General features: G+C 38.7%; 1 protein-coding gene across 1 annotated transcript in view; it reads right to left on the bottom strand.

Moving 5' to 3' along the window:
* The window catches only part of LOC121504557 (insulin receptor substrate 2-B), a 31,331-nt gene that overhangs the window by 3,624 nt on the left and 12,140 nt on the right, over window positions 1-15,567 (bottom strand). The gene's annotated exons all lie outside the window — the stretch shown is intronic.

Raw genomic sequence — 15,567 nt, 5'->3', positions numbered from 1 at the left:
GTTAAAATTGGCAAGAATTTAGTTTAAAAAAGAAAGTGGAGAAAAGGGCATGAATAGTGGCAGAAATAGGTTAACAGAACAGAAGAAGTCGACAGAAAGCAGAAAGTGACAAACAATGGGTTAATAGAGGTGAAATTGGCAGAAAAAGTGGTTGAAAGAGTTCAACAAGTGGCAAAATAGGCAGAAAAGGTGGTGAAACAGGGTTAAAGGGAAAAATTGGTTCAAATTTGCCCAAAGAAGTCGGTTAAAAAGTGGTAAAATGGGTTTAAAGTGGAATAAATAGATGGGAAAAATGATAAAAAGCAATTAAAATGTGTCAAAAAAGGGTAAAATGAGGCAAATTGGGTATGATGTGCACAAAATTGAAGACAAGTGGTCAATAACAGCAGCAAAAATGGGCTGAAAAGTGGTTAAAACAGCTTAAAAAGTGGCAAAAAAAACCTTTAAACATCAGAATTCAATAGCTTGCCACACTGTCCAGCTTCAAAATGAAGAAACTGTTAGTCAGGATGCTAGCACCAATGCTCCATATCCAACACTGACATCACCAGTAAACAACTGGGGAGGGAACATTCTCTGGGTTTGTCAGAGGCTCAGCTAATTCTGTGGGCTTTACAGTAAGGTTTTACATCTTTTATTATTAATAAAAGTCTAATAAAGGAAAATAATGTTTATTTACATACACAGATGGAGAGCATGTATGTATGGGGTGGTTATAAGCTACATTTGAGGAATTGCGAGCAACTTTGGATTTCAGGTGAAATTCATAAACAAAGTAATGACTATTGCAAACATTAGAACAGAAAAACAATGGTGGGGGTTTAGTTAAAAATACTGATGAAAAAACACTTGTTTGGTTTTGGACAGGTACACAGAGCAAATGGATTGTGGTCTTGACTAGTTTTCAACTTGGCCCACAGCGGGCATCCTCTCGCTCTGTCAGGGTCTTCTCTGAGTCCTGATGTAACAGGGAAAATTGAATCAAAACCAGTTTTCTAATTTCTAAAAATGTAAGAAATTAAAGCAGGTTCATGGTCAGCTTGGGCCTTGAAATCATCAAAAACAGCCACAAACAGCGAATTACACGGCTCTGAACGCGTACAAAAACACTTCTTGGAGGTTATTTAACACTACAATAATAGACAGATTAGAGGTATTTAGGCCATTATACAACAGTCAGGAGGCTGTGTTCACTGAAAGCTTTCCTAAAGTTTGGCTCAAACTGCTCGCTTGTTTAAAAAAATCTGTTTGTCTAGTAAATGAGTGAGCGTGGCTGGTGAACTTTGGATCCTACTGGCTGCCAGCAGACACAAACACACACATAAAGTTTGTTTCCTGCCCCGCTATCGTGTCCGGGCCCCGGGCTGTCAGGTCGGCTGTTGTGGTGCGGCCCGGCGGCCCCAAATGACCCTGAGGGTGGCCGCCGTCCAGCTGGGTTATTCCACTGAGAGCGCGGCTTTGTCCGACACAACAATGCGAGCGGCATGCCACAATACAGATGCTTTGACAGGGGGCACTGCTGGAATGCTGCTGCTCTGTTTGTCAGCCACGGGGATGGAGGGATGGACGGACGGACGGACTGGTGGAAAGACGGGGAGAAGAGGAGCAATGGTACACAGACTCAGCACGGTCTAAACACAAACAGATCCAACCAGACAACAGCCACCGCTGCACATCTGACAGAGACGCTAACCAGACATGGGCCGGCCAGCCAACCCAAACAAGTTCTGCAATCGATGAAGAGCAACAGTTCCTGTGCACGCCAAAACAAACCAGAAATACCACCAATTAAACAAACTCTACGACCTTAACTAAATTCAATAATTAGATAAAGTCAGAGGCACTAAGCAACATTTAGAAAAGTTACAATGGAAAGTAAAAACATCCCTTTAACGGGCAGAACCCTCTAGTAACCCATCTATCTGCCAAAGCTGTGTCGAAGATGTAGAAAAGAGGAACATGCAGGAAGAGAAGGGAAGAAGATGCCAAAAGGGAGCTGAGGAGAAGCATAAAAACAAAAAAGAAAGGGGAAAGTCAAAAAAGAGACAAGAAAGATGCATAAAAAAGAGAAGAGGGAGAGGCAGAAAGAAAAAAGATGCAAAAAGAGAGTAAGGAGATGTAGCAAGATTGATGGATTTGTAGAAAAAGAGGAAAAAAGACTGATAGCTGAAAGAGGAAGGAATAGATGTTTAAAAAGATATAAGGGGAATGCAGAAAGAGAGAAGAGAGAGATGAAGAAGCAGAAAGAGAGAGGATGTTGATGTAAAAAGAGAGAAGGTACGGATACAGAAAGGGAAGAAGAAGAGGGAGATACAGAAAAAAGAAGGGGAAAATGCAAAAAGGAAGATGTTGAAAGAGAAAAGAGATGCAGAAAGAGAGACGATGCAACTGCAGGGAGAAGAAAAGAGAGGAGGGAGTCACAAAGAGAGAAAAGAGAGAGAGGAGGAAGATGCAGAAGATGATAAGGAGAGATAGAGAATTAGAGAAGAAGATGTTGAAAGAGAAAAGAGAGATGCAGACAAAACTGGAGAAAAAAGAGAAGAGGGAGATGCAGAAAGAGAGGATGGAGATGGAGAAAGAGAGAAGATGCAGAAAGGGATGAAAAAGAGAAGAGGGAGATGCGTATAATGAGAAGAAAGATGTGGTAAGACAACGGATGCAGATAGAGAAGAAAAAGAAAAGGAAGATGCAGAAAAAAATAAAAAGAGGATACAAATGCAGAGAGACAAAAAAGAGGGGGCACAAAGAAAGAATAGAAATGGAAGAGGGAGATGCAGAAGATGAAAAGAGCAGTTGAAGAATTAGATGGGGAGAGATGAGGGAGATGCAGCAATAAAGAGGACACAGATATAGGGAGAGAAGAAGAGAAAAGGAAGATGCAGGGGTAGAAGCAGAAGATGATGTAGATGTAGAAAGACGCAAAAAAAGAAGAAAAGAAAAAGAGATACCAAAGAGCAGGAGATACAAAAAGGAAGGAGAAAAGAGGAAAATGCAGAAAGAAAGAGATGAAGCAAATGGAGAGAGAAGAAAAAGAGAGGAGGGAGATGCAGCAAGAAAAAAATAATAGGGAGATGTGGAAGATGAAAAGGATAATTAAAGAAATAGAGAAGACAGATGAAGAAAGACAAAAGAGGGAGAAGGATGCAGGAAAAGAGATGAGAAAGATGCAGCAAAGAGGAAGATGCAGGAAAAAAAGAAGAGGGAGAAGACCAGAGGGAGATGGAGACAGAGAGTTGTAGCAGATGCAGATGTGGGAAAAGAAATAAAGAAGAGGAAGATGCAGCAGAGAAACAACCATGAATGCAGTCTTTGTTATAGCTGACCTGGCTCTGGCTCTAACATCAGTAATGATGGTGAAGAATCAGCAGTAAGAAGCTATTAGTGAGTTAATTATTTATGTTTTAATAACAAAAACTGAAGATAAACTCATACACACTCAAAACATTTCCAGAACCCAAACGATCAAAACTCTGTCAACTCTTGAGCGTTTTCACCGCTATAGGCCTCATACTTCTTCAGTCTGTTAACAGTTGTGGTAGATGACCTACTCTTCTTGTCTTCTTGCCACATTTTGTACTTATTATTTCCTGTTATTAACTCTTTACTGTCTTTGGAGCCACTTCCATTGTTGTGCTGTTTAATTCACTTCAGTTTTAGGCAGTTGTTGTGAGCTCATCGTTTCTGTCAGCTGCACTAAAATCTTCACAGATGTTTCAGATCACTCGTGTTTCCCCTCTGACATATTTAACCATCTCTCTTTATTGTTATTTTGTAGCTTTTATTCAGAGGGAGCCCAGCTTTTACTTGTTTCTACTGTATTAAACACACAGAGTTAGATAAGACTATTAACAGAGAATAAATCTTTAATTTCTAACCGCTGCTGCTACTTGAAGCTAAAGAGAGACTTTTCCGAGGCGGATGAATGAAACTAGGACAAAAACAAAGTAAACCACGGTCACGACTACAAAGTCAGCCCGAACTCCACTTTGTGTGTTTGTGGGAGACGGATGCAGGGAGAGAAAAAGAGAGTCGTCTGAGGTCTCTGGGTTTCTGCGGAGTCCAGGACTTTGATCAAAACAAGGCTCCGAGGACACGAGACCGGCTGACCCGGGCTGACCTCGCTTAAACACACACACACACACACACACACAATCGCAGACACGCTCATCACAGAATCGGGTTATAAAAACACTTCTCGCCAAACACCTGCATTAGCTAACAGCTTGTTGTGGCGTTGCAACACAGGCAGGTGTTTCTTTCTCTCTCTCTCTCTCTCTCTCTCTCTGCCCTCCCCGACCCACCGCCCAGCCCTAAACCCCTTTCACCCAGCTGGGACAACAGATGAAAGGCATCATGGGAGAGAACAGAGAGCGTAACGTGTTGACCTGACACGGGCTGGCGTGACAGCTGGAGGCGACGGCCTTTTAAGTACAGATCGAGTACTGTAAATGGGAGGGGGTTTGATCGGACATCCAAAACAGACCAGGTTTATCCTAAATATCTGGAGTGAAAACATCATAGCTAACATTCAGGGACTAAGATGCATTGAGCAAAGACGGGTGCAAGCTGGCTCATTTACCTCCCAATAGATGAAAAACCCAGGAGTAAAGAGCTCTGGATCATCTTAATCTGAATTCCGGTTTACTGCTCAGGAAAATCTAAATCCACTATCCCAAAATATTAGAATATAGTCGAAAAGTCCATTTTTTTGTGGGTTATTTCTCTCACTCTGGTTCAGAACACACAACCACAATCATGGGGAAGACTGCTGACTTGACAGATGTCCAGAGGACAGTCATTGACATCCTTCACTAGGAGGGTAGGCCACTGAAGGTCACAGCTGAAAGGAAAGGCTGTTCTCAGAGGCTGTATCAGAGCATATTCATGGAAAGCTGACTGGAAGGGAAAAACATGGTAAGAAAAGGAGCTCAGCTTTCAGAGGAGTGGACTTAACCACAACACAGACGGGTCCAGGGAATGGACTATAAGTGTGGCGTTCCTAGTGTTGAGCCATTCCAGAGCCAAAGACATCATCACCAGCATCTCACCTGAACTAAAGAGAAGAAGAACTGGACCCTCGATCAGTGGTACAAAGTAAATCGAGGTCCCTGAGTCTGAAGGAAGATCAGAAAAGCACGGAATCCAAGGTGCTTGAAGTCTGGCGTTTTCAGTTTCCACAGTTAGTGATGGTTTGAGGTCCCACATCATCTGCTGCTGTTGGTCCACTGGTCTTTATCAAGTCCAGCCTTCATGCTTCCAGAGATACTGATTTCATTTGACTTGGACTTGGCACCTGCTCACATTGAGGCCAAAACTACCAGAAACCGGTTTGTGGATTGCAGGGTTTTATTGCTTGACTGGCCAGCCAACTGGTCTGACCTGAACCCTGTAAAGCACAGGTGTCAAACTCAAGGTCCGGGGGCCAAATCTGGCCCGTGGAACAATCATATCCAGCCCGCAAGATCATATCATATTTGTATTATAACTGGCCCACCAGTATGAGGTCTGCAGATTTCCTCTAGTATAAAAATGTAAACTTAAACTTGGTTATTTTAAATATCCTTGTCAAGTCATAAAATTTTGAAAAAAGTAAACAAAGATTTCATAAAAAGTCAAGAATGTGGGGAAAGAATTAATGATTTTTTTGTTTCATATTTTCAATTTTGCATCTCAAGATTACGACTCAAACTTAGGATTTTTACTTTTCATTTCATACTTTGACCTTTATCAACTCATAATTTAAACTTTATGTCACATTTCTATCTTTTAGATTTCAAATTTTAAAAGTTAAGTCATATTTTGATTTTGACTTCAGATTTTTAATCCCATATTTTGACTCTTGAAACACAATTTCATTTTTTTTTCCTCATATTTTGACACTTTAAATGGCAGATTTTTACTTTTTATATCATATTTTGACCTTTTACATTCCCAATTTAGATTAGATTAGATTCAACTTTATTGTCACTGCGCATGTCACAAGTACAAAACAACAAAATGCAGTTTGCATCCAACCAGAAGTGCATGCACAAGTGCATTTTATATCATATTTTGACATTTTACATTCCCAAATTTGAATTTAAGTCACATTTTTAACTTTTTAAGTCCTCATTTTGAATTCTAGCTAGTATTTTGACATTTTCAACTCCTAATTTTTGGCTTTTTAATCCCATATTTTTACTTATCAGACTTACAATTTAAAATTAAAGTCATATTTTGACTTTTAAACTCATGATTTTAAATTTAATCTCATATTTTGACCTTTCAAACTTATGATTTTAACTTTCACCTCGTATATTTGCTCTTTACATTTCTTTTTTCAATTTTAATATCATGTTCTGATCTTTTGAACTAATAAATTGAAATTTTTTTCTCAGATTTGAGCCTTTGAACTTAACATTTTAGCTCTTTGAATTTCTAAATGATTTATCATCTGCTTTTTTTTTCATATTTTATTACTGGTGAAAATGAGGTTGACAGTTTAGGGTTAAACGTTGACCCTGTTAGGCCCTCAGGTTAGACCTGAATCCAGAATCCGAACCCTGCTGTGACTGAGTTTGAGCATCTCTGGAGAAATATCAAGAGGAAGGTGATAGACTGAAAGGTACAGAAGAGCTGAAGGCTATCAGGGCAACCTGGGTTTCATAACACCCCAGCAGTGCCACGGGCTGATCGCCTCCATGCCACATCACCTCAGTCCTTTATTATGGACTGATGTTTTGCTCTATTCTAATATTCTGACATAGTGGATTTTCCTGAACTGTTGAGCCATAACCATCAACATTAAAACAAAAGAGGACCCGAAATATTTCTCTTTTGAGATCAATCTAGACTATGTGGAAGTTTCACTTCTTGAATTAAATCAGAGCAAAAAATTAACTTTTTCATAGTATTCTTACTTTTTGAATGCATCTGTTTATCTGTGTAGGTGAAGCAGCATTTCACAATAAAAGCACTGGGGGAAATTTGGCTGATTTTTCTATTAAGTACAGGAGATGGTATGCTATTGCTTTGAAAATGTTAACGGGACAGGGTTAACGTAAGTAAAAGGTTATGGTAATCAGCATCCATTCTACTCTAACTCAAACCTAACCCCCTAACCCTATCTGATATCACCTTGACACAACAGATGATTAAAACTGAATGTTTAATATTAATGATATGAAGTCTGAGCACGCTTTGAACCACAGGAAATTTTGAGAAGGTTTTCTTTAGAACCTTTAAGAAATCAGGACTTCGCTCAGTTTTGCCGGTTTGGAGGAACAGGAACAAAATCAGCCAAATTCTCTTAAACTCAACCTTCGGTTTCATTCCAAGTGGATTTTTGTGCAGAATTTGGTAGCCATGGCACGAACCCGAGGAGGCACCGTCTTTACAACTGGAAAAAAGTACAAGGTTGTTGACTTTCCTTTAGGAAATTAAGACAAGCAATCTCATTAGGTGTTTAACAGAATAAAGAATGAAGTGTTGGACATTTCAAACACAGGACAGTCATGATAACGGTCCCTTTCCTGTGAGAGTGAAACCTAAAAAGGCCTACATGCAGTTTGAATTTCTTTTAAGATTTTAGTGGTCAGGGGTCGGCGTGTGAGGTCACAGTGATGTCATGTCTGCCCCGGCTCAAGACGTCAGTGACACCTGGAGGGATTTTATTACATCTGGTTTATTTCTATGTTTTATCTGTCTGAGCGGACGAAGCCATCTGCGCTTTATTAGAGGACAATTTCCCCTCGTTTCACCCTCATATGCTCGCCTGGCCGTGCTGTCCTGAGAAGAGTTTACTGACATTCACATTATCTGCAGAGAAACAGAAAGCGGGGAGGGGTGTTTCAGACAGGAAGCCCTTCATTTGAATGAGGTTTTACCTTCCTGTTGTTTGGCAACATCAAATCCTGTTGTTTAAGTGTATTTTTCAAAATACACTTGGATATTTAACTGCTGTCATGGCTTGTTTTTTATGTCTTTATTCAAATGTTACTGAGCTTCCTGTTCTTTATTTCAGATTCAAACTGCTCAGGGCCTACAAAAATGAACAAATGATTTGTTAACATGACGCTACTCCAAAACAATGCAAAGTCAAATAAAAGTTCCCGATCATAACATTCCCGATAGTCTACGTGTTCCTGCAGTAAAACTGTTCCTCATCACGTCAGCGTGTAAGACAGGAGAAGAAGAAGAGGGGGACAGGAAGATGAGGGACAGAGACGTAAAGAAGAAATGAGAGTTGCTGCATGTTTGACAGGAACAGGAGCCTCGTTGGTTGAGTAATGCTCAGGAGGAGCACCTTTGAAATGTACACTTCAGAGCCACCGAAAGCCGCGGGAACAGTGAGAGCACATAGCTCACTGTGTTTAGGTCCATTTATTACTGAGGAGACACAACACGTCACTCTGAGTACGCACCGCTCTACTAGAGATGCACAAGTCATCGAGACTAACCTCGCTTTTGTTAAAAGCTTAACTGAAGATGTGAATAAACAAAAGCTGCTGTGCATTCAGCTAAAAGGTCACCTTTTCAGCTTGAAATAGCTGATTTAATCTCATAATTCACAACACTGGGGGTGAGGGGGGAGATTGGCCACTTACCAACAAATACAAAACAGAAACTATGACTATCAACTACCTATCACCTATCCTGATTGGTTGCTACGGTAAAAAAAAAATGAAGAAGAGATCTGAGCATTGGGACTGGCCACTAGGTTAACGGGAAGTTGTTGTTTTTTACTTTTGGTGTCAAAATGGAGAAATGATAGCAACATTCATAACCTTTTCATCATGATACACAACAAATAGTCACATTATCATGGATCTCTTGTGGACTACAAAGTGAAAAAAAAGCGATCATTTGGTTGAAATAATTTTCAACGTATTAACATTTACCAAACCAACCACTGCACTTTTTTGTATTGGCTCTATTTGTGCCATTACTTGAAACAGTTCCTGTCTGCAGTGACACAGACGTACATGTCACAGACTCTGTCTCTCTTTTTCTCCATTACAAGCTATTCAGGCTGTCTCCTGCATAATCTGCGCAGTCGATTAGTGAGTTTGAGAAAGCATGACATCATGACTGAACAGTTCGCCATTTGTTGTCACAGCCACTCACTAAGCATTGAAGGATACAATATGACAGTTGGTATGCAAAGCTAGCAGGACAAACGTTAAAAATGTATTAAAATAGATAAAAAGACTACATACTGGAGTTGCTGGTGTTGATTTAATCGTTAAAGACATCAGAAAGTCACTTAAGTTCCAGGGTCTCTAGAAGAGCCTCTGTAAGGGCTATGAAAGCATGGATAGCATCATTAGAACGGCACAATGACAAGCTTTGATGTGTGAAAAAAGTAGGTGGCTATAGTTCATGGTTCAACAGTTGAACTTAAAATAACACGTGTCTCCTCTTGTTGTGACGACAGTCTCAGAGGGCTCAAGACACAATTCATTGTACGCATTAATATTTGCTTTTCGTGACTTTAGGGTTAAATCTTTTAATCAACTTTCATCCTGTTCAAAACTGCAATTATTTTTCTCCAAAATTAAACCACAACATTACAGACAGTATTCTTATTTTCTTTAATGGCTATGAGATTAGAAACATGTTTTTATAAAATAGGATTAAAGGCTATTTAAATGATTTAATATGGTGGTAAAATTTAAATCAAGCACTACCCACAAAGTAAAAATTAATTTGGTTGCTAATCTTTCACACATCCAGGGCTCTGATTTTTAAAAATACCCTACTCACTCCCCTTTTATTTAAAGGGTTAAAATCAATTTTAGTAAAATGTTTAAAATTCTCAAAATTTTCAAGACCGAACCCAAATTCTGGAAAAAATAAAAAATAAAAAATATTCTCGTCCTTTACAGCCTTAATGGTAGAAAATCAAAGTGACAGCAGAGGTTTAATTAATTTAAATAAAGCACTCTTAATTCTGTTTACAGCACAATGAGTTAAGTCATTTCTAATGCTTTGCTAATGCTAAACAGTGTGCAGTCCTTATGGTGTTTTCTAAGACACATTTTGTGAAGTTAGAGTATGTTTTTGTATATCCACTTTGAATGTTTCCTGTCTTACATTGCACAAATTTAACCATGCACTCTGTTATTTTGTCCATATAATTTTGTTATTGAGTTAAGTTAAATATATGTGTCCCTTTTACTGTTTCCAACAAGGAAAACTGAGCATCTAGACATATCTAGACTACCCATGAGAGAAATGTGCAAATTAAAAATAAACACAAGCATGGAGACTGACGAAGTTTACGGTCAGGAATTTGAAAGCTGAAAACAAGAAAATTGCATCAGATAGCTGGATAATACAACAGCATTCCTTAAAAAATTTAAACACTTTAAACACGTTTTTTTTCCTTCTTTTATGCCAAATAAATGAATTTAAATCACTGCATTGTTTTTGTGCTTAACCGACAATATTTTTTGAATTTTTCCAACAATTTAATCACTTGAGCTATTCAGCATTTCAGCTTTTCACTTTTTATAATAAGTTTAATGTTCACAAGAGTTATCAAAACTTTCTCAGTGGAAAAAAAATTCTAACACTCTTCAGAAAAGTTAGTGACACCGACCAAAAACTTCCTTAAACAACAGAAAAAGATATAAAGCACTACAGGTAACGTAATTCCCTGGGAAACTCCTCTTTAAATTGTCTAATACTCCAGGAATCCATCGACCAATGGGAACTCCGCTGGCGCCAACACGTCCGCCAGGTTGAGGGATCAATTCCCCGTTTAGCTCGACGGTCACCGACGCTGGCAGCTTTATAGACTCCCATGCTCGTCAGGGTGGGCCACCCATGCTAAAAGCCCCCTTAGCATGTCAGCGCTTTGAAATGAGGCGCTCATCAAGCGGGACGAGTTATTTATTTGGTAATTAGAGTAAAAAACTGGCAAAACTGTAACCTCCAGTGTGCTTTTAAAGGGCTGCAAATACTGGCCTGTGACAGTCAGGACGCCTGCTACGAGGGGAAACTGCTATGTGTGCTTGCATGATGGTTGATAATTCTAACATCTGTGGGTATATACATGTATCTGGCTATTTAAGAGAGAGGGTCCGCATGCAGGAAGAGGAGGGGGGGTCCTGTTACGACCATAAATTCATGTCAGTCTTGAAATAGAGCTGTAAATATAGACCGTGGAGGTGGGAACGAGGGAGGAAAGGGCAGCCTTGTACCTTCTTCTCTCACACTCTGCCTAACCCTTATTTCCCTCTATCTCCTCCCCCTGTCCCAATGAGGGGAGGGGGCGAGAGAGGGGGGGGAAAGGGCATGTTCCCACCGCTGTCACTTACATCTAAAACACTCATCTCCAGGCTGTGTAAGACCACGACTTCCTCTGCTGACCCCGCTTTAACCCTTTTGACATCTTATATCCACCTGACCACACGACACCAGGGGTGGGCTCTTACCCATAATCCCCCGTCTTCACCCTTTAATCCACTGGGGCTGTATCACAATAACCACCATGTTAGAGGAGCATTCATTCTTTTCTGTCTCGATTACTTAGAAAGAAAAACTTAAAAAGTTCTTAGCATAGATGACAGAGGTTTATCTTTCTCTTGGTTTAAGGATGACATAAAAGATATTTTTCAGTATTTGTACTTGAATTGTGAAGACCTAGGGTCTAAAAATGTACATATGATGGGCAAAAAGTTGCAAAAAAAGTCACTGAGTTGCTTATTATAACCATTTAAAGCGTGTTTAACCCCTCCAAAATAAGGACAGCATATCATACAATAATCAAACTTCTGCTTTTCAAAACTCACCCAGTCAGAAGAGTCATCCTTCCTCTAAAGAGAAAAACAAATTAAGTACATTCTGCTACCATTCAGAAAAAAATCAGGCTGCTATATTGTTGAGATAGCCCAAAGCAACTAAATAATCCTCTGAAATCCAAAGCTCAAATCATAAATACAGTCTTGATGAGACAAAAGAGACTCAAAGTGAAACATTCTCACTGGCCACTTCATAAGGTACACCTGTTCAATTGCTTGTTAACACAAATGGTTAATCAGCCAATCACATAGCGGCAACTCAGTGCACTTAGGCATGTAGACGTGGTGAAGACTACTTCCTCAAGTTCAAACTGAGCATCAGAACAGGGAAGAAAGTCGTGGTGGCGTGGCATGCCAAGAAACTGCTAATCTCCTGGGATTTGATATTTATTTATATTTATTATATTATATTATTTATTATATTATATTATATTTATTGATATTTAATTCTATTTATATATTTATTTTTGTATTTATTTCCACTTTTATTTATTTATTTATATTTAGTTTTTGAGTCTTATTTTTTATTTTTGTGTTTATCTTTACTTTTATTTATTTATTCATGTATATATTTTTCTATTTTTGTATTTATTTCCATTCATATTTATTTTTTTAAAGTAATTTTTGAATTTTATTTTTTTTATTTTTGGTTTTAGTTTTATTTTTATTTATTTATTTATTTTTCATTTTGGCAGGTTTGGTCCTCCATAAATTTCAGGTCATTGCAATTGCAGCTTCTGCAATTTGAGAGTTGCAGCCAGCCATAGTGTAATCTAATCTTCTCCAGCTCTGATTAAAACAGTAAATTACAGCCACTCTGGAAAAGAACAATGACAAAGAGGAGCTGTTTTTTAAATAAAAATACTTTTTAAACTAATTGTTGGGTTTAAGACATTCATTTAGGAGGAAAAAAATTCTTTAAAAGTTGTAAAAGTATATAAACCAAAACTTTTCATTTTTGAGATTAGAAAGTTCAAAAGTCAAAAATCCAACCAGTTTTCAGTTTTGTTTCTTGTATTTTCAAAAATTATTCTTGAAATTTTTGACATTACACTGTTCTAAATTAATGATTTTTAAAACCTTGAAATATTTGAGCTTCCATGTCAAAATGTAAGACTTTTTAAATTTGGAATTTTTGAGTTTGCTTTCTTGTATATGTTCGACTTTATAATCCCCAAAAATTTATTTTCTCATTTTCCCCCTCCAAAACTTTGACTTTTTTGCTTTTAAATTAATGGATTTTTTCCGTTTTTCATCTTTAGGTTTGTCATACATTTTGTATTAAATCATGTTTTTTTTTTTTTTTTTCAATAAATACATTTAATTTTGACAACGTCAGAGCAGACAGGGTCCTGCGTCCCCCCAGGTGTGCCTGAACCCCAGGTTGGGAACCAGTGCAATAGAGCATCTTTGGGATGTAGTGGAATGGGAGATTCATGTTGCGGATGAACAGCTGACAAATCTGCAGCAACTGCATGATGCTATCACGTCAACATGGACCAAAGCCTCTGAGGAATGTTTCCAACACCTTGTTGAAAGTACACTATAAAGAATTGAGACAGTTCTGAGGGTAAAAGGGAGTCCAGCCCGGTACTAGCAAGGTGTACCTATCCATGAAATGCATACATGAAACAGTCTGACATGTCAGGTTAGCTGTACAGTCTAGGGCTGGGCAATTAATTGCAATTAAGATTAAATTGCAATTTGGCCGGCTGCAATTTACAAATCGTAGAAATTGCACTATTTCTTTAAGTTGAAATGTGTCAAAATAGCAGATTAATAAATACTTTTTTGCAGTAGCAGAGATTTTATGCACATTATGCAAACATTCAGGTGTCATTTTTGGCAATGGTTTACAAAAATTCCTTTTCGTGTATTATGTATGTTTTTCTTAAACAAAACGAGTGACATAAAAACGATGATGCCCTTAAACAAAGCAAATATCACATTTGCAATATGAGCAAAAATAGTTACCTCATTCAATCTAAAACTGATGAAGCTTAGCGTTACTTCACGATAGTCATACCCCAGCTGAGAAAAGCTGGTAGCCAGCCTCACCTCCTCCACTCCAGCTGCCTCCTTTATAGCTTAAAGCTTGTTGCATATTCAGATTCCTACTATTATGAATTAATTGCTTCTGAAATAATTTCATTGTTTTCAATACACGGTCTTATTTATGGAATTATTTATTGCTTGAATTTGTCGAAAAATAAATCAATTGACCTAAGAATAATTGCATATTAAATCGCAATCACAATACTGTGGGAAAAAAAATGCAATTAGATTATTTTCGCAAATTGTTTACGTTATTTTAGTGATGTAAAATGGATCAAACAGATGGAATTACGACTTTTTTAAAATTGCTGAACAAAGCTTTACTCTGCTTTTCCACGTCTGTCCTGTTGTCTTCCTGAAAACAACAGAAAAGAATCTATGTAGATAAGGATAAGGAGTATTGATAAGGGTACCAACATCAATAAAATTAATGATCTTCATCCTGTCCTGACATAACATCCAAAACTGATAAGCTAGTGGGTAGTGGTGGACTTTCAGTGGGTCACGGATGTTTCACTAAAAACAAAATATGGCAGAAAGTCTATTATGTGCTTTTATTTTGAAGGAGGTGTCTCCATCTCTTTGTTCCATTGCATCTTTTGTTCCATCTCAAGTCCACACTGCTTACTTTTTTGTTAAAAACATTTGGTTTTGATTGAAAATTTTCAGAAATCTGGGTCAGGACTTGTCCATAAGGAAGTGGTGGTGGGTCCTGGGGTAGGGTGGGTCCTACACATCATAATGTTGGTACACTTTTATACCCACACACCTTCTTTCCACACATTATTGCAATTAAATCAAAAGAAGTCCATACCACTCTAGTAACCGGGGTGCAGCTGCTGTGTGGCTTCTAGTTACATTAAAATTACCATTCATTGGAGACAGATGGACAAACATGAACCAAACTTGATAAACACTTTAAGAATGAGGAGCAGCCCACATCGAGGTGGCTAACAAGGTCAAGGAGCCTGTTTAAAGGCTGATTTAGTTTTTCTACACCTGAAGGTTTAACTAAACACTGATGTGAACACCTGATTCATCTTTGATTTAATATTTATTACTAAATTTCCCTGACAGCTGGACAAACCCCCCCTTCTGTGGATCATGGATCCAGGTGTTTCTGTATCAGCTCCACACTGCAGCTGAGAGGAAGTACATTCCTGAGTGATGATGATGCGTTTCCTCCCGGCCCCGCTGTGTGCCTTGACACGCCGCCGCCGCAATTACAGCGCCACATCAAAGGGCTGCCTGCCATGACTCAGCTCGTACACGCAGACTCCAACACACACCTACCTGCCTCTCTGCAGAGCATCAACTGTAAACACACCAACACAGACGCTGAACTTAAGGCTGAACAGGCTGCCATGTTTGACCATTTCTGACCTTTTTTGAACATTTGTAAATGTCTAAAACACACAAAACAACTCAAGTACCCGCAAACAAACCCAAACAATGAATGCTCTGAATGCTGGTTCATCTCCTGGGCTAGCGACACACATTTAGCGCTGTAGCTCTGCTGTACACAAACACTTTCATCTGTGATGCGATAAACAAATGAGTCAGTCGCTGCTCACAGACAATCCTGACTCATGCTCCTGCACACGGAGTGAAAAAGGGAGAAAGAGAAGGCGAGGATGAAGAGGAGAGGCAAAGAGGAGGAAGAGAGGCTGAAAGAGGAGAGGAGGTGATCAAAGAGGAAGTCAAAACATCCTCTGGATCCCCACAC

The sequence above is a fragment of the Cheilinus undulatus genome, linkage group 22 (genome assembly GCF_018320785.1).
Source record: "Cheilinus undulatus linkage group 22, ASM1832078v1, whole genome shotgun sequence".
Taxonomy (NCBI): domain Eukaryota; kingdom Metazoa; phylum Chordata; class Actinopteri; order Labriformes; family Labridae; genus Cheilinus; species Cheilinus undulatus.
This window is presented reverse-complemented; position numbering and strand designations above follow the sequence as displayed.